The 26,844-nt window shown below is 39.6% G+C and overlaps 1 non-coding gene and 1 pseudogene across 1 annotated transcript; both read right to left on the bottom strand.

Moving 5' to 3' along the window:
• Window positions 1-13,817: 13,817 nt before the first annotated feature.
• On the bottom strand, window positions 13,818-13,921 carry Rnu6-767 (RNA, U6 small nuclear 767). Its single transcript, XR_005501571.1, has one exon. It is a non-coding gene; the product is annotated as a U6 spliceosomal RNA (small nuclear RNA).
• Window positions 13,922-15,531: 1,610 nt separating this feature from the next.
• Cnot8-ps1 (CCR4-NOT transcription complex, subunit 8, pseudogene 1) lies at window positions 15,532-16,595 on the bottom strand (annotated as a pseudogene).
• Between the last annotated feature and the right edge of the window lie 10,249 nt (window positions 16,596-26,844).

Raw genomic sequence — 26,844 nt, 5'->3', positions numbered from 1 at the left:
TGGGATATGAGCAGACCACATAAATTGAATAATATTTGGGGAATAAGAGTCTGGCAACAAGAACCAAAGGTAGGGAATGAATTAGCAGCTGATTAGAGCAATTTAGTCCTCTATTGGCCTCAATTGAGAAGGCATTTTGCCAAGACTATTAAGTTGAGGCACTGAATAAGAAATGTACAGTGACCCTATTGTGAGGCAAGCCCTACACCAGATGCTTTAGGCACCCAAAGTAAATTAGGAATAAAGTAATTCTTGTTCCAGGTGCTTCTCATGAAACCTATACTTTTATACTTTGGCATTTTCCACAGCTGCTCATATTATATATTTATTCATGAAGGTTGGATCTGGGATTCCAGATCATGTGTACACACATTAATCCTTCTAACACTCTTGGCATGGTGAGCAGCATTTGGATTAACTTCCATCATTTGCTTTCCCTGAGCACTGCCTCCATCGCAGCCCATGGAGAAGAGCTATATACTCTTCAGATATATTTTCCTTTGTTTTCTGTCTGTTTTCGTTTGAGACAAGGTATTGGTGTGAAACTCCCTGGAGTGTCTGGAACCCAGGTTGACCTTAAACTCATAATCCTCTTGCCTAAACTTCCCAAGTGCTAGGATTACAGGCATACACTGTCACATCCCAATACAAGATTAGTTATTTTCATGTTATCCTCTATCTGGCAAATACCTGGACTTTATATTCAAATGTTTGTTAAATGAACAAATCTTCTAAGTAGGACACTTATGGGACCTGTATGAGTAAAAGGAAAACTCACAGAACTGTAGAAGCAACCACAATACAAGAAAGAGTTAAGCAGGTTGGTTCCAGGATCCTCGGCAGCACATTGTCAATTAAAAACTAATGTTTTGATGAGCATTCTGAGCTATGGCCCTATGTAAAGTGTCTACAGAGTATATGACCAGGAGCGGTATAGCTGTGTCCTCAGGTAGTACTATATCCAATTTTCTGAGAAAACACCAGACTGATTTCCAGAGTGGTTGTAGTAGCTTGCAATTCCACCAACAATGGAGGAGTGTTCCTCTTTCTCCACATCCTCACCAACATCTGTTGTCTCTTGAGATTTTGATCTTAGCCAATACCCAAAAGATGCTCCAATGTATAACAAGGACATGTGCTCCCCCAAGTTCATAGCAGCCTTATTTATAATAGGCAGAAGCTGGAAAGAACCCAGATGTTCTTTGGCAAAGGAATGGATACAGAAAATGTGGTACATCTACACAGTGGAGTGCTACTTACTTAGCTATTAAAAACAATGACTTTATGAAATTCACAGGCAAATGGATGGAACTGGAAAATATCATCATGAGTGAGGTAACCCAATCAGAAAAGAGCACAGGTTATATGTACTCAACTGGTAAGTGGATATTAGCCCCAAGGCTCTGAATACCCAAGATACAATTCACAGACCACATGAAGCTCAAGAAGAAAAAAGACCAAAGTGTGGATGCTTCAGTCCTTCTTAGAAGGGAGAACAAAATACTCAGAGGAAGAAATATTGAGACAAAGTGTGGAACAGAGACTGAAGGAAAGGCCATCCAGAGACTGCTCCACCTAGGGATCTATCCCATATTCAGTCACTAAACCCAGACACTATTGCAGATGCCAAGAAGTGCATGCTGACAGGAGCCTGATATAGCTGTCTCCTGAAAGGCTTTACCAGAGCCTGATAAATACAGAGGCAGATGCTCACAGCCAGCCATTGGACTGAGAACGGGGTCCCCAATGAAAGAGTTAGAGAAAGGATTGAAGGAGCTGAAGGGGTTTGCAATCCCACAGGAAGAACAATATCAACCAACCAGACCCTTCTAGAACTCCCAAGGACTAAACCACCAACCAAAGAGTACACATGGGGTGACCCATGACTCCAGTCACACATGTAGCAGAACTTGGCTTTGTTGGATATCAATGGGAGGAGAGGCCCTTGGTCCTGTGAAGGCTCAATGCCCCACTGTAGGGAATGCAAGGGCATGGAAGCAGGAGGGAGTGAATGGGTGGGTAGGGGAGCACCCTCATAGAAGCAGGGGGAGAGGGGATGGGATAGGGAGTTTCTGGAGGGGAATCCAGGAAAGGGAATAACATTTGAAATGTAAATAATGAAAGTATCCAATAAAAGAAGAAAAAACAAAACAACTATAACAAAAAAAATGAAGTGTCTACAGAGGTCTTGATTGGCTCTTTGGATTGGGCATCTGGTCTTGAGTGGATCAGCTATATCCGGAAGAGTAGTAATAGTATGTATCTATATAGGGATGTTCCCTAATGGCAGTGTAGGCATAAAATATTTTTTCTACACTCTGTAAAGTTTACCCTTGTGTTATAAAAATGCTGATTTCTCTGCCCTCATATCTTGTTTCAATCCAGAATCTCCTGACTCAAGTTTGTGTAAACAGTTCTTATCATTTATTCTCTGCCTTGTCAATAAATGCTGATCACCCAGTGGCTGAGCAGAATAGAGGATATGGCAGAATGTCCACTAACCAGAGGAAGGAGAGACAGAGAAAGGGCAATGCAGATCAGTGGGGAGGATGGAGGATTTGGAGCCACGAGGAAGAAGTCAGGAGAGAGATTACAGAAACACACCTGAAGACCCAAATATCATGGGATGGGTCTGGGAGGTAGTCAGATTAACATAGAAAGTAAAGCTAGATCATTTAACTGCTCAAGTATTGAGGTGAAGTTTTCAATCAATATTGTTTTTGTAGATAGTATTAAATACTATTTACAAAAATAGATAGTATTCAGTAGAATATTGGTAGATAGTATAAGGTGAAGAAATACAACTGCTAGATTCATTGTTATGTTTATTTTAGGAAAATTTCATTTACAGGGCAATAAAGAGAACAGTGTTCAGCAAAAGCCATTACTGAAAGGAAACCTAGATGAGCTTACCATGATACATTGTTGGAAGGGTTAATGAATGTAGACATATTTTGGAATTCCAGTCTCAGCACTTGTAGATGTAAGTCTATGAGATCCTGGGAAAATTAATCTCTCTGTATTTCACTGTGCTCATATGAAGGGATAGGACCATAACCATGTTAACCATTTAAATGTATTGTGTTGAATGTTGCAATGTATGTAAGACACTTAACACAGCCACCTGAAGCTGTTGTGGTAGTTAGCTTATACTGGGAAACAGGGAGCTGTTGCCAGGTCTTGATTTTTTTCCTTCTGAACAGAAATAAAGAAGCCCATAAAGACTCTCAGGGTAACAAACTTCTGAGAAAGAAGGGTTGATTATAATTGAGAATTTCAAATTTAGGAAGTCATGATTTCAGTAAGTCCAAAGTGTTTATGAAGTCATTTGATCCCCACTTTTAACACGTTATTGAGAGAGCAAAGCAAACTTAACATCAGTATTCATTTGGCATTAAAGAAAAATCATTTTTTCTGTACTTTTAAGTTATACTGAATGTGATGGCAAGAGAATCCATTTCAAGGTCAGAGTCTCTTCACTGCACCAAGTTCTGGTGCATGGTGTCCACTGGTCTGTGCTAATAAAACAACAGTGAGTCAAGCCACTCATCTGTTGAAGGGTGCTGATCCAATGGCTACTAATGCTTTTGAGGGATAAGACAAAACTCTTCTAACTCTATAGCTAATCCAGCAATTAGCTATACTTATGAATCTCCTCAAACCAAATATCCATTTCTAAACATAGCTCTTTTTAAAAAAAATTGAGGTTCTCAGTGGTTTAGTCTTGACATGACATTAGGGAATGATTTTAGAGGTTTGGTCTAGTTTGGGAGTTCAGTTCTCTCAAAGATTCTGTAAGTGAGAGATTACTGGAAGACCCTGCTTTAAGGTACCACACCACCATATCTGGATAGCTCTTTGAGCTAGGTGCAAAATGGAAGACTCCCTTTCTCACTGGGGCTTTTCCTTCCCCACTGATTTTATCTGGAGGATGACCCTGTACAGAGTTTCCTGCAACTGCTGCATGATTCAGCACGTAAGTCCTTCATGTCAACCTTTCCTACTGTATGATAATTAGGTACTGTGCTATGATCAATCATTTCTTTCCACCCATACACCTAAGATCCCTTATATACCCTACCCCTGGAACAATAAAGTAAAGCTGCCTCACTGTTTCTGGAAGTCCTTGCATCCTACTCAGGGCCATCCAAATCCCGCTTGCTGCTTCTGCTCCCTCTGCCCTTGTGGGCTAGAGGCCAAGGACCCCGAAGAAGAAGGGAGACCCCCAAACAATGACCTTTGATGCACTCTTTTTTTACTTTACTGCAGCAAAGAACACAATTGAAAATCTTGTGTGCAGGGTTTACTCAAGCTATAATAAGTATGACCATGTATTATGACCATATACCTATAAGAGGACAGAAAAATACAAGAGCTGGTTAGAATAAGGAAGTCCAAACAAAGCAAGACAGATGTAGAAGTTTGTTTGGGGTAAAAAGGTAATGATATACAACAGTGGGGAAAACAATAAATGGATCAACTAATTATTCACAGAGAAAAAGAATATTTGTCACTGTTCAAAACCAACTTAAAACCAGATGAGCCTTCCAAGTAAAAAAGAAGATAATGTGTAGAAAATTATTTCCTTGGGGTTCTTATTTAAAAAAGGTTTTCTTAGCTGGGAATAGGCATACTTGCCTATAATTCCAGCACTTGGAAAGCTGAGACAGAGAAATGGTATTGAGTTTGAGGCCAGCCTGGGCAACCTGGTTAGTTCAAAGCTTAGTTTTCAAGAAGAAAGTTGCCAGAACAGCTCTAACTAGAATCACAGTAGGCAAATCATGAGGGTACCTTTATAATCCTGGCTCCACATTTCAGCCTTTTCTCTGAAACCACTGTTTAAAACTGGGATACCTGTTTCTCAATCACTGCGAGCAACGTGAACACCCACAGCTTTCTTCTCTTCTACACTGAACTCAGTTCAAGACTTCCAGGGAAGGCTGGATGGGTCTACCTGTAATTATGCCGAAACACCTTCTAAAATATGTCTTCAAACTGGTAGTTTTGAGGTTTTATTTTTCCTTTCGGGCATACAGACAATGACACCAAAACAGGAGGTCAGAGTAACAGTAGAATAAAACAAACCACTTCCTGAAATGAGCTGCCTTAAATATTACCAATGTTCTTTCAATCGTGACTGACTCAGTCTAAACTCCAGGTAGACATGTAGAAGAGAATCTGTGTTATCTTATCCTTGCCAATGTTTGGTAATGCCTGGTTTTGATTTGGAAAAGCTATCTTAATATTTTAATTAGTAGTTGTGCAATTAACAATGGTATTTAATATGCGTTCATCTATTATCCATTCAGATAAGCTTTTGTCTTCTGCACATTTTTCTACCAGTTTTATTACCCTTTAGGAGTCTCTATTTGTTAATGATTTTTTTGTTGACTCTATTTTATTTTTCTGGAAGATTACCTTGAGTACCTTGAATTTTTGTACTTTTGCATTTCCACAAAGCTTTTTGATATCTTTTAGTATCATCACAAACTTAATGTGATTTGTTTTCACTTACACCATAGAATAAAACTGAAATATTTTCAACATTTAGTTTTTCAAATTTAGGATATGATATTTCCTTCTATTTATGAGGGTTTCTTTTAGTATTTCTCAATTCAGTTTATAAGTTTATTTTATATTTTATATTTTAGAATGAAATATAGGAGAGAAATGAATTTATGTACAGAAACTCTATTAGATACATTATTATAAGTCTAATTTAGATTATTATGAGCTTTATATGATTACAATTATATTATTCAATATTAACAGCTGTGTTCTCTCAGTACTACAGTATTTTCCCATGATTCTCTGTGTATCTCTTAGTCTTTGTTTCTATTTTCTCTATTTTACTTGGTAATATTTTGACCACTTCCCAGTTCACTGTTTTGTTTAGTTCTATTTCATTGACATTAAATCTACTCATTGTGATTTTAATTCAGTTTTCTTCTTGGAAGTTTCATGTTCAAGTTTTCATATTACCTTTTTATAGTTTTTATATTTCTTGAAAATATTTTCAAGCTTGACTTTCACATTATAAAACGAACAGACCTTTAAAAGTTCTGTTTGCTGAGCTTTATCAGACACAGTTTCAGTCTGATCATAATACTTATTTTTTTATGTCATTTCTGCTTAGATTAAAACAAGCCTGGCATTATTTTCAAGCAAGAATCTGTTGTATGCTTTATGAGGACTGTTTGTTAGGCAATTTTCCTATATAATTTCAGGAAATGGTTTCTGTCCTTTTAACAGGGTCATAAATTGCATCTAGGTCCAAGTGAAAATTACCGAGCTAAAATGTATGGCTTTCAGCATAGGGAAAGGATTCAGTCTTCTATTGGGTCCTGCTCCATTATTACTACAATGACCCCTTTTCAAAAATAATCTACTGAAGAAAGGTTTTATCAGGTAGAATCTGAGTGGTCACCCTCCCTCACTTGTCTGTCACTGAAACACCCTTGAAACATCTACATATTAATAAAGCAATGTAAAGTGAGACATTACTTTCAGGGGTGTGTATGTGGCAGTGAAGTTTCCACTGATTAAAATAACTCTTGTTGGCCTGGAAAAAATTAATAAATTGACAATTTTAATGCTATTGTGCAGTACATAATACCAGATTCAACTAAAGTTTATGAAGACTGACTAGCATTTTCCCAGTAGTGATATGAAAAATTAATTTTAAGCATACATGAAATGAAATAATTTTATTGTAAATAAGTGCACTTACTACTTAGATGTCATATTCAATATTATACAGGAACTATTATACAGCCCTCAGTTATATCCTTGTCTTGTTTACTTTTGCATTTCAAAGTACATTGAAGACATTAATAAATGTTCCCATAAGTAATTACGTAGGTCTACCATTAAATAGAGTTGAATATTTATTTGGTTACTTCTTGGTGTAAGTTTTATATTCATTCTCATGTGACATCCTTTTTTTTTCTTTGCCTTTGAAGCAGGGTTTCTCTGTGTGACCTCAGGTAATCGGAAATCCTTCTATGAAGTCACAATTACTCTTATACCTAAACCACACAAAGACCCAACAAAGAAAGAGAACTTCAGACCAATTTCCCTTATGAATATTGACACAAAAATACTCAATAAAATTCTTGCAAACCAAATCCAAGAAAACATCAAAACTATCATCCACCATGATCAAGTAGGCTTCATCCCAGGTATGCATGGATGGTTCAATATATGGAAAACCATCAACATAATCCACTGTATAAACAAACTGAAAGATAAAAACCACATGATCATTTCATTAGATGCTGAGAAAGTATTTGACAAAATTCAGCAGCCCTTCATGATAAAAATCCTGGAAAGAACAGGAATTCAAGGCTCATATGTAAACATAATAAAAGTCATATATAACAAACCAGTAGCTAACATTAAACTAAATGGAGAGAAACTTGAAGCAATCCCACTAAAATCAGGGACTAGACAAGGCTGCCCACTCTCTCCCTACTTATTCAATATAGTTCTTGAAGTTCTAGCCAGAGCAATCAGACAACAAAAGGAGATCAAGGGGATACAGATTGGAAAAGGAGAAGTCAAAATATCACTATTTGCAGATGATAGCTGAGTAGTACTCTATTGTGGAGATGTACCACATTGTCTGTATCCATTCCTCTGTTGAACATCTGGGTTCTTTCCAGCTTCTGGCTAATGTAAATAAGGCTGCTATGAACATAGTGGAGCATGTGCCTTTGTTGTATGTTCGAGTATCGTTTGAGTATATGCTCAGGAAGGTATAGCTGGGTCCTAAGGTAGTAGAATATCCAATTTTCTGAGGAACCTTCAGATTGATTTCCAGAGTGGTTGTACCAGTCTGCAATCCCACCAACAATGGAGGAGTGTTCCTCTTTCTCCACATCCTCGCCAGCATCTGCTGTCACCTGAATTTTTGAACTTAGCTATTCTGACAGGTGAGAGATGGAATCTCAGGTTTGTTTTGATTTGCATTTCCGTGATAACTAAGGATATTGAACATTTCTTTAGGTGCTTCTCAGCCATTTGATATTCCTCAACTCTGAATTCTTTGTTTAGCTCTGTAATGATTTTTTTAATACTGTTATTTGGCTTTCTGGAATCTAACTTCGTGAGTTCTTTGTATATTTTGGATGTTAACCATCTATTAGTTATAGGATTACTAAAGATCTTTTCCCAATCTGTAGGTTGCCATTTTGTCCTAATGACAGTGTCCTTTGACTTACAGAAGCTTTGCAGTTTTATGAGGTCCCATTTGTCAATTCTTGATCTTAGAGCATAAACCATTGTTGTTCTGTTACGGAAATTTTCCCCAGTGTCCATGTGTTCAAGACTCTTCCCCACTTTTTCTTCTACTAGTTTGAGTATATTTGGTTTGATGTAGAGGTCCTTGATACACTTGGACTTAAGCTTTGTACAGAGCGATAAGAATTGATAGATTTGCATTCTTCTACATGCTGACCTCCAGTTGAACCAGCACCATTTGATAAAAATGCTACCTTTCTTCCATTGGATGGTTTTAGCTCCTTTGTCAAAGATCAAGTGACCATAGGTATGTGGGTTCATTTCCAGGTCTTCAATTCTATTCAATTGATCTGCCTGCCTGTCTCTGTATCAATGGTGTACTACTCAGCTATCAAAAACAATGACTTCATGAAATTCATAGGCAAATGGAATGAACTAGAAAATATCATCCTGAGTGAGGTTACTCAATCACAGAAAAACACACTTGATATGCACTCACTGATAAATGAATATTAGCCAAAAAGCTCAAATTACCCAAGATGCAATCCACAGGAAGCTCAAGAAGAAGGATGACCAAAATGTGATACTCCCATTCCTTCTTAAAAGGGGAAAAATATTCATAGGGGGGAAAGGGAATCATATCTGAAATGTAAATAAGAAATTCCCAATTTAATAAAAATGGGGGGAAAAGGGTCAAAGGAAAACATTTGAGAGTTTGAAAGTCTCGCATTTCTTATCACAAATCAACTCTGCCATACCATCACAGCAGTCTTAGACCATATGTAAACAAAAGAGTATAGAAAGATTACAGTAAAACTTTAATAAAGACATGATCATTATTGATTCCAGGTTGAGAATACAAATTGTTAAGAATATAAAATTTTTATTATCATAGGAAGGTGATATGGAAGCAAAGTTTAGAGCAGTGACTCAAGGAATGGCCATTCAGAGCCTGACCCACATAGGGCCAATTATATACAGCCACCAAAACTAGATAAGATTGATGAAACTAGAAAATGCATGCTGAAAGAGATTGGATATAGATCTCTCCTGAGAGACATATCCAGAGCATGTCCAATACAAAGGTCAATGCTAGCAGCAAACCACAGAACTGAGAACAGGACCCCCTTGGGGGGAATTAGAGGAAGGATTGAAAGAGCTGAAGGAGCTCTCAACCCCATAAAAACAACAATGTCAACCAACCAGAGCTTCCAGGGACTAAACCACTACCGAAAGACCATAGATGGACTGACCCAGGGCTCCAACTGCATATGTAGCAGAGAATAGCCTTGTTGGGGCACCAGGGGAAGGGGAAGCCCTTGGGCTTGCCATGGTTGGACCCCCAGTGCAGGGGAATATGGGAGGCAATAAGGGGGGGTATAGGGGGAATACCCATATGGGGGACAGGGAGGGGAGGAAATGGGGGCTTATGGACAGGAAACTGAAAAGGGGAATAACGTTTGAAATGTAAGTAAAGAAATATTTCTAATAAAAAAATTTTAAAAAAAGAAAATGCTATCTTTTTTCCATTGGATGGTTTTGGCTCCTTTGTCAAAAATCAAGTCACCAGAGGTGTGTGGGTTCATTTCTGGGTCTTCAATTCTATTCCACTGGTATATCTGCCTGTCTCTGTACCAATACCATACAGTTTTTATCATTATTGCTCTGTAATAGTGCTTGAGGTCAGGGATGATGATTCCCCAAGAAGTACTTTTATTGTTGAGAATAGTTTTAGCCATCTTGTGTTTTTTGTTATTCCAAATGAATTTGTAAATTGTTCTATCTAACTCTATGAAGAATTGGATTGGAATTTTGATGGGGATTGCACTGAATCTGTAGATCACTTTTGGTGAAATGGCCATTTCTCCTATATTAATCCTCCCAATTCATGAGCATGGGAGATCTTCCCATCTTCTGAGGTCTTCTTCAATTTCTTTCTTTAGAGACTTGAAATTATTGTAATACAGATCTTTCACTAGCTTGGCTAAAGTCACACCGAGGTATCTTATATTATTTGGGACTATTATGAAGGGTGTCATTTCCCTAATTTCTTTCTCAGCCTGTCTATCTTTTATGTAGAGGAAGGCTACTGATTTGTTTGAGTAAATTTTATACCCAGCCACTTTGTTTATCAGGCTTAGTAGTTCTCTGGTAGAACTTTTGGAGTCACTTAAATATACTATCATATCATCTGCAAATAGTGATATTTTGACTTCTGCCATCCCAATTTGTATCCCTTTGACCTCCTTTTGTTGTCTGATTGCTCTGGCTATGACTTTAAGAACTATATTAAATAAGTAGGGAGAGAGTGGGCAGCCTTGTCTAGTCCCTGATTTTAGTGGGATTGCTTCAAGTTTCTCTCCATTTAGTTTAATGTTAGCTACTGGTTTGTTGTATATGACTTTTACTATGTTTAAGTATGGGCCTTGAATTCCTATTCTTTCTAGGACTTTTATCATGAAGGGCTGCTGAATTTTGTCAAATGCTTTCTCAGCATCTAATGAAATGATCATGTGGTTTTTATCTTTCAGTTGGTTTATATAGTGGATTACGTTGATAGTTTTCCATATATTGAACCATCCCTGCATACCTGGGATGAAGCCTACTTGATCATGGTGGATGATAGTTTTGATGTTTTCTTGGATTTGGTTTGCAAGAATTTTATTGAGTATTTTTGTGTCAATATTCATAAGGGAAATTGGTCTGAAGTTCTCTTTCTTTGTTGGGTCTTTGTGTGGTTTAGTTATAAGAGTAATTGTGGCTTCATAGAAGGAATTTGGTAGTGCTCCATCTGTTTCAATTTTGTGGAATAGTTTGGATAGTATTGGTATGAGGTCTTCTATGAAGGTCTGATAGAATTCTTCACTGAACCCATCTGGACCTGGCTCTTTTTGGTTGGGAGACCTTTAATGACTGCTTCTATTTCTTTAGGAGTTATGGAGTTATTTAAATGGTTTATCTGTTTGTGATTTAACTTTGGTACCTGGTATTTGTCTAGAAATTTGTCCATTTCCTCCATATTTTCAAGTTTTGTTGAATATAGGTTTTTGTAGTAGAATCTGATGCTTTTTTGAATTTCCTCTGATTCTGTTGTTATGTCTCCCTTTTCATTTCTTATTTTGTTAATTTGGGCACTCTCCCTCTCTCTGTGCCTTCTGGTTAGTCTGGCTAAGGGTTTAACTATCTTACTGATTTTCTCAAAGAACTGACTTTTGATTCTGGTTATTCTTTGTATAGTCCTTTTTGTTCCTACTTAGTTGATTTGAGCCCTGAGTTTGATTATTTCCTGCCTTCTACTCCTCGTGAGTGTATTTGCTTCTTTTTTTCTAGAGCTTTTAGGTGTGTTGTCAAGCTGCTGATGTATGCTCTCTCCTATTTCTTTCTGCAGCCACTCAGAGCTATGAGTTTTCTTCTTAGCACAGCTTTCACTGTGTCCCATAAGTTTGGTATGGTGCACCTTCATTTTCATTAAATTCTAAGAAGCCTTTAATTTCTTTCATTATTTCTTCCTTGACCAAGTTATCATTGAGTAGAGCATTGTTCAATTTCCATGTTTATATGGGCATTCTTTCCTCATTGTTGTTATTGAAGACCAGCCTTAGTCTGTGGTGATCTGATAGGATGCCTGGGATTATTTCTATCTTTCTGTATCTGTTGAGGGCTGTTTTGTGACCAAGTATATGGACAATTTTGGAGAAGGTACCATGAGGTGGTGAGAAGAAGGTATATCCTTTTGCTTTGGGATAGAATGTTCTATAAATAACTGTTAAGTCCTTTTGGTTCATAACTTCTGTTAGTCTGTCTATGTCTCTGTTTAATTTCTATTTCCATGATATGTCCATTGATAAGAGTGTGGTGTTGAAATCTCCTACTATTATGTGTGAGGTGCAATGTGTGCTTTGAGCTTTAGTAAGATTTCTCCTATGTATGTAGGTGCCCTTATATTTGCAGCTTAGATATTTAGGACTGAGAGTTCATCTTGGTGGATTTTTCCTTTGATGAATATGAAATGTCCTTCCTTATCTTTTTTGATGACTTTTGGTTGAAAGTTGATTTTATTCAATATTAGGATGGCTACTCCAGCTTTCTTCTTTGGACCATTTGCTTGCAATGTGGTTTTCTAGACTTTTACTCTGAGGTAGTGTCTGTCTTTGTCTCTGAGGTGTGTTTCCTATAGGCAACAAAATGCTGGGTTCTCTTTATGTATCCTGTCTGTTAATCTTTGTCTTTTTATTGGAGAATTGAGTCCACTGATTTTGAGAGATACTAAGGAATAGTGATTGTTGCTTCCTGTTATTTTCATATTTGGAGGTGGGATTATGTTTGTGTGCTTCTCTTCTTTTGGTTTTGTTGAAAGGAGATTACTTTCTTTTTTTTTTCCCCTAGGGTATAGTTTCCGTCCTCGTGTTGGGTTTTTCCATTTATTATCCTTTGTAGCGCTGGATTTTGAGAAAGATATTGTGCAAATTTGGTTTTGTCATGGAATATCTTGGTTTCTCCTTCAATGTTAATTGATAGTTTTGCTGGATATGGTAGCCTGGGCAGGCATTTGTGTTCTCTTAGGGTCTGTATGACATCAGTCCAGGATCTTCTGACTTTCATAGTCTCTGGTGAGAAGTCTGTTATAATTCTGATAGGTCTGCATTTATATGTTACTTGACCTTTTTCCCTTACTGCTTTTAATATTCTTTCTTTATTTTGTGCCTTTGGTATTTTGAGTATTATGTGATGGGAGGAGTTTCTTTTCTGGTCCAATCTATTTGGAGTTCTGTAGGCTTCTTGTATGTTTATGGGCATCTCTTTCTTTAGGTTAGGGAAGTTTTCTTCTATGATTTTGTTGAAGATATTTACTGGCCCTTTAAGTTGGGATTCTTCACTCTCTTCTATACCTATTATCCTTAGGTTTGATCTTCTCATTGTGTCTTGGATTTCCTATATGTTTTGGGCTAGGAGCTTTTTCCATTTTCCATTATCTTTGACAGTTGTGTCAATGTTTTCTATGGTATCTTCTGTTACTGAGATTCTCTCTTCTATCTCTTGTATTCTGTTAGTGATGCTTGCATCTATGCCTCCTAATCTGTCTCCTACACTTTCTATCTCCAGGGTTGTCTCCCTTTGTCATGTCTTTATTGTTTCTATTTCCATTTTTAGATAATGTATGGTTTCGCTCAATTCCTTTACCTTTTTGGTTATGTTTTCCAGTAGTTCTTTTAGGGATTTTTGTGTTTCCTCTTTAAGGACTTCTGCTTGTTTATTTGTGCTTTCCTGTATTTCCTTAAGGGAGTTATTTATGACCTTCTTAAATCCGCCATCATCATGATAAAATGTGATTTTAGATCTAGATCTTGCTTTTCTGGCATGTTTGAATATCCAGTGTTTGCTTTGGTGGGAAGACAGCTCTGATGATGCCAAGTAGTCTTGGTTTCTGTTGCTTGGGTTCCTGTGCTTGTGTCTCACCATCAGGTTGTCTCTGGTGTTAGCTTGTCTTGCTGTTTCTGATGGTGGCTTGACCTTCCTGTGGGCCTTTGTGTCAGCACTCCTTTAGACCTGTTTTCCTTTTTTCTTTCAGCCAGTTAAAAAATATGAAACACTTCATGAATTTCTGTGTCATCCTTGCACAGGGGCTATTCTAATCTCTGTATCATTTCAATTTTAGTATATGTGCTCCCGAAGCGAGCACTTTCTTTGACCTTTTACAGAAAGTTATTTCTAGTCCATTTTAAACTATCCAGAACCTTATATTAAATTTAATAATTATCATTTTATATAATTATATGGATATATAGAAATGCAAGTTGTAAAAAAGAAAAGCCAGATTATAGTATTTGCTTGACTTTGTTTTGGTAATGTAGGTTAATAGTGAGAAAATATTTTTCTTTTAGAAGAGCTATTTTAGATTTCTTATTGAAGACACTACTCAAAATCTTATTCATTTATTAGTATAAATTCCCCATGATATTTGCTAGCATTTTGAGTAAAATCTATTTAATTATTATGTTTTGAGTAATACCAAGCAGAGGGAAATAGACAATGAATTGATACACTGTTTGTAATCTCCACTTTCTCCTTGGGGTTACTTGAACTTAATTTTTGTTAAGGACAGAGGCCAAGCAGTGTAGATGAATGGGATTGTAAGGAAGATGGAAAGGAAACAAAACCAGGCATTACATATTAGGCAGTGTTCTACAGGAAACAAAGCAAGACATTACATACTGAGCAGTATGCTACAGAGAAAATCCAGTGGCATTTCCTGGAATTGTATCATGTATGCTTCTTGTATTTTTACAGATACAGACATGAACCATGAAACAGAAAACAGAAGTTTCAGTTTGTCAAGTTGTTCAATCAATTCTTCAGTCAGTGTGAGATTTGGTATCATTGATACTCTCCTCAGTCAGGTATTGGATGTTTGGAAACTGAAGGTAATCCTTCTGCCTCAAATTTGCTTCTTATTTTTCAATGTAAAGTTCAGTCCCATTTGCTATTATTTATTGATGGGGTGTATTTCTACATTTAGTTTGATTTTCAGCATAACAAGTCAGCCTCAACTTCCCTTCTGTACTACCTCATGGTGTGCCCATCACAAAAACAAATATAGAGCAAAGTGCAAGACAATGAGAGGAGCTGGCTGTACTCATTTTCAGAAGAATTTATTTGGTATAATTGATTGGGAAACAATGTTTTCAACTCCATTTTACTGCACACATCAGACTAACTTCCTGTCAACTATAGTAATACTTACATGATTTCAGTATGCCTTAGTATAGCTGTCTGGGGACAAATGAGACATCTGAGAGACAAATTGTTCATTTCATCTGAAATCAGAGATTGTGTCTGACTCACTTGTTGTAGGTTGTATTGTATCAAAATAAAGTTTCCTTTTAAACCTTATTGACTCTAATTTAGAGATAATTTCATATTAGGGATGCTGATAGCAAAGTTCATTTCAATAGTCATAGTATTTTTGATTTTGATTCATCTCTCATCCTTTGTGTCAGCAGATGAAGCTCCTGACTGGCTGTGGTAGCACCTGTACTTTATGTGTTTTATTTATTTATTTTGGTTTTCTTCTTTTTTTTTGGCAAGAGTCATATACATTTTACTGGTTTGTTTCAGACATCCTGGAGATTTAAAAAGGTGTCCATGAAGCCATGGATGCTGGTGGCAGGAGGTGGCAGAGGGGTATGGACATGAGGACAAGGAAGACTTGTTTACAAATTCAGAGCAAACCCCCTCTTGGAACTAAAATAGTCATCTTTTAACAAAAACCCAAAATCTTTGCTTGGAGCAGATTCAGGTCAATGGCAGGGCAGACAGCACAGGCCGCATGGTATACATACTACTACTGCTGCATGTTGTTGATCATGGCCAAGATGCTCATCTTCTGGGCAGAGTCCACATCCTCACTCTGCTTCTGGGCCATTCCTGTGCCCAGGCATAGAGGTGCCCACAATACTTGGCATCATCAATATTGTCCTCAAAGAATAGCTCTTTCATCCCCAAGAAAGCTATCCCCATCAGCAGAGAGTCTGAGCCTGCTTGATGTTGCTTTCCAATCCTCTGCAAATCCAACTGATTGACCACCTCCTGAAGGCCTCCCTGAAGATTTTTGCAGTTCTTCATCAGGTATTTCACATTATAAATGGACGGAAAAAATATTAAGGATGTGAAAAAAAAAACCAACAAAACTCGTGTTCTTCTGGCAATTGAGAATCTGTAAACAGCTTTACTATATAGCCAAAATCATAGCCACTGTGAAATGACTCGACGTTATCACAGAGAACTATTCCTGATGTCATAAGCAGCTCCAGAAAGTGCAGCTTATTGATCCCTCCCTCCTCATGTTTCTAGAACTGCAACCCTGGGTCTATGGAATCCTGCGAGTACATATCCTCAGTCAGGTTGAACTTGAAGTTGAACTGCCATGTTTTTATTCCAGAAGGGTACTCCCCATTTTCATTTGTGAATGTAAGGCTGATTTTTAGAAGATCAGCACTGCACCACAAAGCTAATATTGGTAATCTATGGACCTGCGAAATTCACCAATTTGTCACAGAACAATACCTAGAAAGTCTGTGTCCATAGCAATAAAGTTGTATGTAGTTGAGGACAATCTCATGGATCTTTCGCATCTCTTCCTCAAGGTTGCTGGCCCACACCTCACAGATGATCTGACTGTTTTTTACAAGTGCTGCAGGCATCCTGAAGGCACCTGAGGAGCCACTGTGAGCCAACTATGTAAAAGAACAAGCCTCCTTTCCTTTGATTTAATCGTCCACACTGGATCCAATCCTGTCTGGCAGTCCCGCTGAGTGTGGGCCACAGCGGCCCTTGATCTCCAGCTCTCCTCCCTCTTGCCCAGGATCTGCTCCATGCGTTTTTTTGTTTTTATTTTGTTTTTACCATAGTACTGACATCTTGCTTTGTAGCCTGTTCTAGGTAAATGTTGTACAGGATAGAGTTTCTGTCTGCTACAACCTCATAGGATCCTTGAGGAGACAGGACATAGGTATCTGTGACATATCATAGAGAGTACCAAAATCCACTGTGTAAATGAACTCCAGTTTTGAAAAACTGTAACTGTGATGTTCACACTGTGAGTTCACTGGAAGTCAGGGAGGGGAAGTCTTTCAGAGATAGCCTTTTCTGTTGGCCTTTTCTGTCTTCTTTACACTTCTTATTTATTATCTGATGTGACTAATTAAATATTAATTTCTTGCTCATAATTTTGCCTGTCTCAAAGAATGTAATTTATCAGCACTTGGGTTTAATGTAAGACTTCTCCCCACCATAGTGACACAAACAACTCATTAAAGGGAAGACTCGCATGCTACAGGGGACAAAAAGAAGTTTCTAGAGATGTGCTGAAAATTACTCTGTGCCAAGAGAAAACCCAACCATTTATGAGTTGCAACTGATCAAAGGGAAATGCCTATTTAGTAGAATGTCTTTTTTTTTCTCCTGTCTCTCCTTATGCCTTGCTGGGATCACACGCATGCATCGTCATATGCGTATGTATGTATGTATGTATGTATGTATGTATGTATGTGCCTGTGTGAGAATGTTCGGGTGCCTGCAGAAGCTATGGGGAATTGGATCCCCTGGAGACGGAGTTATAGACAGCTGTGATATCCATCATGGGTCTAGGAATTCACATTCACGTCTTCTGAGAGAAGAATATGTACTTGTAGTACTCGTAATCACTGAGCCATCTCTCTAGCCCCCTATTGAAATATTTTAAAAGACTTTTTCTCTTTTTTTTTATACTTAATTTTTTTTTATTAACTTGAGTATTTCTTATATACATTTCGAGTGTTATTCCCTTTCCCGGTTTCCGGGCCAACATCCCCCTCCCCCCTCCCCTTCCCTATGGGTGTTCCCCTCCCAACCCTCCCCCCATTGCTGCCCTCCACCCAACAGTCTAGTTCACTGGGGGTTCAGTCTTAGCAGGACCCAGGGCTTCCCCTTCCACTGGTGCTCTTACTAGGATATTCATTGCTATCTATGAGGTCAGAGTCCAGGGTCAGTCCATGTATCGTCTTTAGGTATTGGCTTAGTCCCTGGAAGCTCTGGTTGCTTGGCATTGTTGTACATATGGGGTCTCGAGCCCCTTCAAGCACTTCCAGTTCTTTCTCTCATTCCTTCAACGGGGGTCCTATTCTCAGTTCAGTGGTTTGCTGCTGGCATTTGCCTCTGTATTTGCTGTATTCTGACTGTGTCTCTCAGATGTGATCTACATCTGGCTCCTGTCGGTCTGCACTTCTTTGCTTCATCCATCTTGTCTAATTGGGTGGCTGTATATGTATGGGCCACATGTGGGGCAGGCTCTGAATGGGTGTTCCTTCAGTCTCTGTTTTAATCTTTGCCTCTCTCTTCTCTGCCAAGGGTATTCTTGTTCCCCCTTTTAAAGAAGGAGTGAAGCATAGAATGTCTTTTTATACACATTCAAACTGGTGTTCTGTGTTTTGAAGATTGATGGAACTTTGTCATAGAAAGATTGGAAAAGGCATGATATTCCCAACACAGAGAACATCAGCTTCAAAGAATAGAGAACAGGCATGGCATGTAGGCGTGGCTCTGTACTGTGGTGGTGGGGCAATAACTAAACAAGAAGAGATCCAGGAATCTAGGGGCAGTAAGAGTCTGCTGAGCTGAAGGCTTCAGAGCAGATGGCTCAGAGGAAGAAATGTGCATCCAAATTTGGATGCCAATAGGACGAAAGGTAGGGAGAAGTGAGGGCTACAGCCTATTTCTGTGGATGGTGTCTTTTCCTAGGCTTTTTCTTGTATTATTTTACTTGCTTCCCTGCCTTCTCATACTGACAGTGACCCTGGGGATGACTTTAGATGTTGAAGGAAATAAAGCAAAGTCCTGCTGACATCATGTGTATCTTCTATTGACGAGGGGGAAGAATCAAGCCAGGAAAGAAAAAGAGGAAGGAAGACCAGGGGCTGATGGAGTGGCTTAGTCAGTAAGGTCAGGAGGGCAGGAGCTCAATCTCCAGCACCCAAATGGTAGGCCATGGTAGATGCACTTCCAGGAACAGAAGGATCCCTGTGAAGCCCTGGCTAACCAGTGTAGACAAATTAACAACTTCGAGGTCAAGTACAGAATACCATATCAAAGGAAGTGGACAGTGGACAGTTCTTGACGTTAATGCCAGAGGTTGCCCATTAGCCTTTATGTGCATGTGGACATGTGCATCTGTATACACACACACACACAGAGAGAGAGAGAGAGAGAGAGAGAGAGAGAGAGAGAGAGAGAGAGAGAGAGAGCAGCAATGCTGTGGAGGAAATAATGAACTAAAGGGGCATTCAGTGGCCAGTGAGGTAGGGAGGAGAAGGCCACTTGGAGAACAGATGCTACACATTCATCATCGAGAACTGAAATCCTATCTGTGTCTGGAGGTGCAATGACTTCCACTGACACCCAAAACAACAGGCTTGGGGTGCCCCTCTACCTGCTCCTCGGGAAAGGGGCTGAGTCCTATCATGTTTAAATCCCACATTAGGAACATAGTGCTCAGAAGAACAAAGCCTTATTTTTGTTAACAAATTCTGTCTTCAAAAACATCAACTTATATTTCCTAGTTTCTTGTTTCTTAGGAAGGTGACATGAAACATGTTCCCTTTTCCCAAAGAAGCCTTCTCTCCCACTGAGCTCCCACAGTACTTCCCTGTGGGAAGCCACCTCCTTCCATCTGGGATAAGATGAAGGGCCTCTAGTGTCGTGCTGCGGACCTCATAATGAGAACTACCAGCGGGCCTGGATGGAGGCCCATGCATGGACCTGCAAATTTTTAATAATTAATGGCAAGGAGACAGAAGGTATGATACATGCATTTTGTTAATATGGAAAGTCCCAGTAGATTTTCAGTGTTCAGATTTAAACTAAACAAGAAATGAAAGCTATATTGTTTTGGGCTTTTGTGTGTATCCTGGAATCATTTCAGTTTGGAGAGAGATAATGACTCCTTTGGGATCAGAGGGTTTCTGAAAATTATGGCTACATCCAGGCTTTGGATAAATTGCAGATAGTTGTAATAAGGGTTGATGCTGTGAATAAAGGTACTCCAGGAGAGGAAGGGAGGAAGGGAGGAAGGGAAGAAGGGAAGAAGGGAGAGAACACAAATTCTCTGTCTTTTCCTAGCCATCTTTATCAAAAAATAATTGACTTATACAATTCAGAGAATCAGAGAGGCCCCCAAATCTATAGTTGACAGACTAGAAACCCCAGAGACACAGAGAAAGAATTTTTGTCAAGTGCCTGAATGCCTAACAACATGGAGAACTGATGATATAAATTCAAGCCCACATCTGAGTTCAAAGGCAGGAAAGACCAAGGCCCCAGGCTGGAATGACAGGCACAAAGAATGGAATTTCCTTCACTCAGCTTCTTTGTTCTAAGCAGGTCTTTGGCCAACTGAATGACATCCATCACATTGGGATGGTAATCTGTTTTCTCTATCTGTCTGTTCAAACATTAATATTATATATCCTCTCAGACATGACCAGAATAATTCTTAACTAAGTACCTGACATTATCTGACCATTCATAATGACATATAAAATTAACTATTAGAGTAATGTTATATAGATCACTTATATATAGATCATTTGTGGTTAGTGGCTTATGATAAAATGTACAAATTGAAGATTGAGGAGGGTGGTTAACAGCACTGACTGCTCTTTCAGAGGACCCAAATAGTGGCTTACAGGCACCCTTATCTCTATTTCCAACTTATCTCATACCCTCTGCTCACTACCATGGGCACTGTATACACATGGTGCACAGACTTATATACTCAGGCAAACACCCACATACATAAAAGTAAAACTAAATAAATTGTTAAAAGAAAAGTACAATATCTGGAAGGCAGGAGAGTTGGCTCAGCAGTCAAGAGTACTTGCTGTTTTGAGAACCTGGGTTTGCTTCCCAGTACCCATGTCAGGTGACTCACTGTCATCTCTAACATTGTTTCCAAAGGATCTGACAGCCTCTAATAGCCTCTATGGGCACTAGGCATGCATGTGGTATAAACTCACATGTGAAGGAACTCACATAAAAAATAAAAAATAAATAAAACTAAAGAACAAAAGTACAACCTTTGAAAAATTATAGCTTTATTTTTCAAGTACAATACTGCTTGATAATTTTGTCACGGGGGAGCACAATGAACGTCTAGAAGCATGAGTTGTGAGGCCTGGAGGGATTAGTGGCCCAGCCTCTTCACCCTGAAGATGTGAAAGGCAGAGCCAGTGCCATAAAGTACTGACATGCTCAGGTAGCAGCGGAAGCACACTTCCAACTTAGGCCTTCTGACTCGCTCAATTCACCTACTTGACTGGCAGAGATGAGTACATGAGTAGATAATGCATGTATACTCTTATTGATCTCCTGTCGTCTCAGCATGCTGCCTCTGTTGCTAACAATTAGCATTTATTTGGTCTCCATGAACCTTAGCTTATTTGTTTATAATGTGCATGGCATTGGTTGACTTTCCCACTGCTCATGTATCCCAGACTGACCTTGAGCTTGCTATGTGGCCCAAGCTGGCCTCAAACTCATGATCTGCCTTAACCCCCAAAGTGCTAAGATGCAGGCAGATGCCACCATGCCCAGCTTGGAGACTTTTCTGAGACAATAAAGACAATGGTGGAAATAACCTGAGGCTTTTCCATGATCATCTTGTCTTGTGGCTCTGCTGTCTCTTTAGTCAAGTCCCTCATCTCTTCCCTGCCCATCACGCCTCCTGAAATACCTAAGTTCTCTCCTCTTGGAGTGTGCTCACATGTGTGGAGAAACCAGAGCAAGATATTGGCGTCTTCCTCTTTTGATTTTCACCTTATTTTCTTGAGATAGGGTCTCTCACTGAACTAAAAGTTTGCCATTCTGCCTAGACTGGCCAGCCAGTGAGTTCTCTCTCAAGATTCACCTGTTCCTTCACTACCCACCCCAGCCCAGTAGTGGGGCTACATGCATGCACACTATATCTGGGTTTTTATGTGATTGCTAACGATTCAAATTCAAGTCCTTTTGCTTACACAGCAAGCACTGTTATCCACTGAGCATGTCTCCAGTCTCAAGAAGCATTTCATGATGCTCAGTTATAAAGCATAAAGCTTCCCTGCTGTCCAGTGCCTCTTGGCAGCACACTGTTGACCATCTCTTCCCCCACCTATCTCTCTCTCTCTCTCTCTCTCTCTCTCTCTCTCTCTCTCTCTCTCTCTCATCTCCCCACCCCTACAGCAGTCAATCTCAACCTTAAATACCAGTGTATGTACTGTACCTACATCAAGGAAGAGGTTCAATTCATGTTTAATGTTATGTGGGTAGATGACTATTTCTGAAAAATGACCATGTGTTTCAGGATTTTGAAATCTGGTGGGCACAGGCAATTTTTGTCTTGAATTAAATAATGATGGTATTAACATTATTTTCCATGAGCCAACTCATGGAAATGGCCACGACAAAGCCTTTGCTTCTGTTCTGCCAGGGTGGGGCAGGGTGGGGAACACATGGTAGATGATTGCCAAGTCTCATCAATGACTACAGCTTGAAACCAACTATCTAACTACACCTGAAAACACATTTAAACAAGAGACCTCCAGAGAGATAATGCTGCTGCCTCCAAAGACTGTCTGGAGTCTGCGTGTCCACAAGTTGGAGTGTACACAGGCAGCCTCTTCTGGAGAGTAGGGTGTGAAGTCTCCCTGGGTAAGTAGAGGATAGCAGGTGAGCCACGTTAAGAGTCTCAGAGGGGTTTGAAGGAACTCTAGCCAGCCTGAGCATGACCTTGCTGATTTCAAGACTGGGAGCTTGCCATGTCCAGTGGGTGTGGCAACTGTTAGCAATAGCAGGTGACTGGCCTGTCACAGCACATCCCAAGCCTACAGGATGAGAGAAAGAATGGTGTCAACTGCCTTATATAGCAGTGTCAAGTCCCAAAGTCCAGATGGCCCAGACAACACAAACATCTATGAAGCAAGGTGAACCCTGAAGAAAATTCTCTTTCAGGAGAAGAAGGTATAGAAACAGGAGGCAAATTCTAGCAGAAAATGGGCTCTGCCGTGTTAATATTTCTATGAAATGAATGGACACTGGCCACAAAGCAAAGGTGCTTCTTAAACCCTAGTGTCAGAACTCTAAGAGAATTCAACAAATCAGAGAGATTAATGCCAAACAAAACAAAATTAAAGATTCTGATGACCTAATCCAAATTGATGAAGGGTGTGCCACAGAACTGTATCAGAATTATTGAAGATTAGCCTGGGTACCTAATATTTTCCATTCTCCCTCATCCTCTAACTCACCAAGCAGAAAGGAAGAGACTCTAGAGGCACTTGTGTCCCTGAATCTGACTGCCAAACTATTGAAACAATAGACCCCAAAGAAATGAGAACTTCCCCAAGCATCTTATGCTGAGAGAAATAGAGAGGATCAGCCAGGGAGGGAGCTTGTCTCCTGGAAAGAGATTTCACACAATTGTATGGAATGAGACTGAAACCCAGATAATGAGTCCATAGTAGGCAGGACCACAACCTGACTGGGACTGCTTAGATGTGCATATCTGTCACTCTCCCTCTTAAAGTGTGATCTCACTTCAGGGCCTTGAAGATGGATTTGATGGGTTTTCTGGATTAATTACTCCAAAAAGGCCACACTGAATAAATCTCTTTTTTCTGCTTTCCACTTTAATTTGGCTTTTTTTTTTATTGGCTTACTGAGGATGTTGGCTGGACCTTACTTGGAATATAGCCTTTGAACCCCCCCCCCCAAGTTGATAAAATGCCCTCCAGTACACCTTCTCACCCCAGCTTTTCCTTTTTTCCTGGCCTGGAAGAATTTCTTGACCGAAGAAACATCTGTTGTGGTCAATTACTTCATTGCACCAGACTTCTTAAATACAACACAAGATCATATGCACTTTAATTAGTTTTAGTTCTCCCTGCTTTTCCATTACCCCCCTGAACATTTAATAGAACTACTAACCCTGCCTGATGCCTGTTCTTATTCTGTGGTTGGAGTGGGGTGGACAGGGGTGGCAGGAAGACCAAGTCACTTGTTTGGTAAGTGGGAGCAATAGGCATGAAGAGAAGGAAAGGGTTTGCCTCTGGAGCATGTCTCCACTATTGTCCAGGTCTGGCTGGGCTGGAACTCTGCCAGTGCTAAGTCACTACAGTTAAGGAACAGGTTCTGCCCTGTTGGAATTCTCGCAGGAAAGAAATGGCACATTGAAACAGATTGTTGAAGAGAATAAGATGAATGGAATTTTTACAGCAAGTCTAATGAAATCAGACAAGGATGGGGAAACACCAGAGTACAATGATAGGGAGATTGACAGCATGACAGTCTCATGGGGCTGCCACTGTGAGCCATTTCTCACCAAGGACTCTGAATGTGTGTGTAGTGGCCCTTACTCAGTGGAATTCTTATAGGGATAAGCAAACCCATCTTATAGATGAGACATGCCAAGAAGTTTCCATATATCCAAAAGATACAGAACTAAGAATTAACTCCAGATGTCATGTTGTTTCAGGACACAGCCATTTCATTGTTCATTCAAGACAATAAGGGAGGGAATTAGACATCTCCAGAAGACATCTACTTGTTTCTCGCCAGAGTTATGTCGTGGACTGCTTGCATGACTGCCTTACACAGCTCCCAGTATGCCTCCTACTCTTCCCCATGTAGCTTCAGTGCTGATTTCTGGTGATGCAGCAGTCTGAGGAAATCATCACAATTATATAAGGCAGGGAGTGCAAACTCAGGGCTAACATCTGCTCAGCACCTTCCTGCTGTGTCATAACATAGCAACAGCTATACTGACGACAGAGACATTGAGGGAGAAGGAAAGGAGTGGAAAGGAGGCAAAAGAACAGGGTCACCACTTCCTAAAAGCTAACCTGATCCATCAGTCTATTTACAAGGGTGATGCTCCATGATGTAGTCAGTTCCTGAAAGTTCTCCTCTTTCAATACTCTGCAATGCGCTCTGGAGGATGCATTCAAATTATAGCAGCAGGGACGGTGATGCTTGGCTCTATCCAACTAACAAGTTAGGGATAACTTTTGGGTTGGCCAGAGTGTTTTTTTTTTTTAACTAAAAATCTTCTTTTGTGACACATTCTTTCATGGGAATGGCCAATTAATATGGCAACACTCTGTGTTTCAAGGATGACAACATATTTCTGGTCTATTGTGTACTGGCTTTAAAATTTAGTTCTGGGTGCACTTTAGTTTCACTGGGCTCTGTGTTCTTGAGAGATGTCCACAGATGCTGATCATAATTTACTTGGTCCTAAGATTAGAGTCCAGGAATGATAAGCCCTGAGTACATGCTCTCTCACATAGCAAGCGTTTAGAAATGGGTTGAATGACTGAGTTCTTGTGAACTCATGATGCAATTCAATTTCAGTTATGATAAAATTAAAATATGGCATTATTCAGGGGTGACTAAATCACCTGATTCTGACTGCATGCATGGATGAATATAAATTACAAAGAGGTCTAAGGGAGTGGATAACATCTCCTGCCCTCTCTGCCTTGCTTCTTCTTCATCCTATGGTGCCTTCATCTATGATATGATACACCAGGGAGCCCCTTACCTGATTCTAATATTGGTTTGGTACTAAAATTCTCAACATCCACATCATAAAATGCAAATATTATCCACTGGGTGACAGGGCACAAGGGACAGCATCTCTGATCATTTTTATCAGTTCTACCTTCTTGTGAGATCTGGTGATGGATGAAGACCTTGGTTAGCTATGAAGATGGGTTGACTTATGGGCTTTGGATGTGTAATGAATCCTAGTTTAGGACTTCAAAATGATGCACCCCACACATGTGGAAGGACTGGAGAGAATTCACTACTCATACGGCAGGTGACAGGCATACTACACTGACTTCACAGGAAAGAAGGAGAGACAGTCACCATGAACCAGAAATAAGCTTAATAGAGAATAATAACTGTGAATTTAAAAAGGGCAAAACATGGAAAGTTATGGGGAGTCATAGGAGACCACTGGGTGCCTCCATGTATTGTCCCAACTTGCCCCTACCTCACAGATTGTATTCATGTTATATATCTGTTTACCTTGATTTATGAACACAATGTGTCCTTTCCAGATATCTCAGTTGGTCTAAACCTCTTCCAGGCAGCTCTGCTGGTATCTGCTTCTTCCAGGCAGCTGGTCCGGTCTCAAAAAGCCTTTGCAGCTTTGCTTGTCTGAAAGTCTCCTTTGCAGCTTAGCTTTGCCACCCTGAGGGGGACTCTTAGCTTTTATTTCTTACTCTGGCCTTCTGAATTTAGTCAGGTTCAGGGATTTCATGAAGTTATTTTGAGTTTTTACCTTCCTGTAGCAATGAATAGCCTAGTAAGAGCACCAGTGGAAGGGGAAGCCCTTGGTCCTGCCAAGACTGAACCCCCAGTGAACGTGATTGTTGGGGGGAGGGTGGTAATGGGGGGAGGATGGGAAGGGGAACACCATATAGAAGAGGAGGGGGAAGGGTTAGGGGGACGTTGGCCTGGAAACCGGGAAAGGGAATAACAATCGAAATGTAAATAAGAAATACCCAAGTTAATAAAGATGAAAAAAAGTCTAATTTTCAAATGCTACAGCTTTTAAATAAAAAAAATTAAAAAAGAAGAAGAAGAAGAAGAAGAAGAAGAAGAAGAAGAAGAAGAAGAAGAAGAAGAAGAAGAAGAAGAAGAAGAAGAAGAAGAGGAAGAGGAGGAGGAAGAGGAGGAGGAGGAGGGGGAGGAGGAGGAGGAGGAGGAGGAGGAGGAAGAAGAAGAAGAAGAAGAAGAAGAAGAAGAAGAAGAAGAAGAAGAAGAAGAAGAAGAAGAAGAAGAAGAAGAAGAAGTAGTTTGCTGCAGAAGGCAATGATGCAATCTTGAAGGAAACTGTTGCACATTCTCAGACACATTTCCATCTTTTTTGTTTGTTTTTAAGACATGCTCACTCCTCACTGACTTGTAACTTGAAAAGTGAGCTAGAGAGCTAGCAGTGAGCCCTATAGATCTGTCTGTCTCTACCTCCTGATTGCTGGGTTTATAAGCACATAAAATTACACTGGACTTCTTTTTAAATTAAAT

This window comes from Rattus norvegicus, chromosome 2 (assembly GCF_036323735.1).
Source record: "Rattus norvegicus strain BN/NHsdMcwi chromosome 2, GRCr8, whole genome shotgun sequence".
Taxonomy (NCBI): domain Eukaryota; kingdom Metazoa; phylum Chordata; class Mammalia; order Rodentia; family Muridae; genus Rattus; species Rattus norvegicus.
This window is presented reverse-complemented; position numbering and strand designations above follow the sequence as displayed.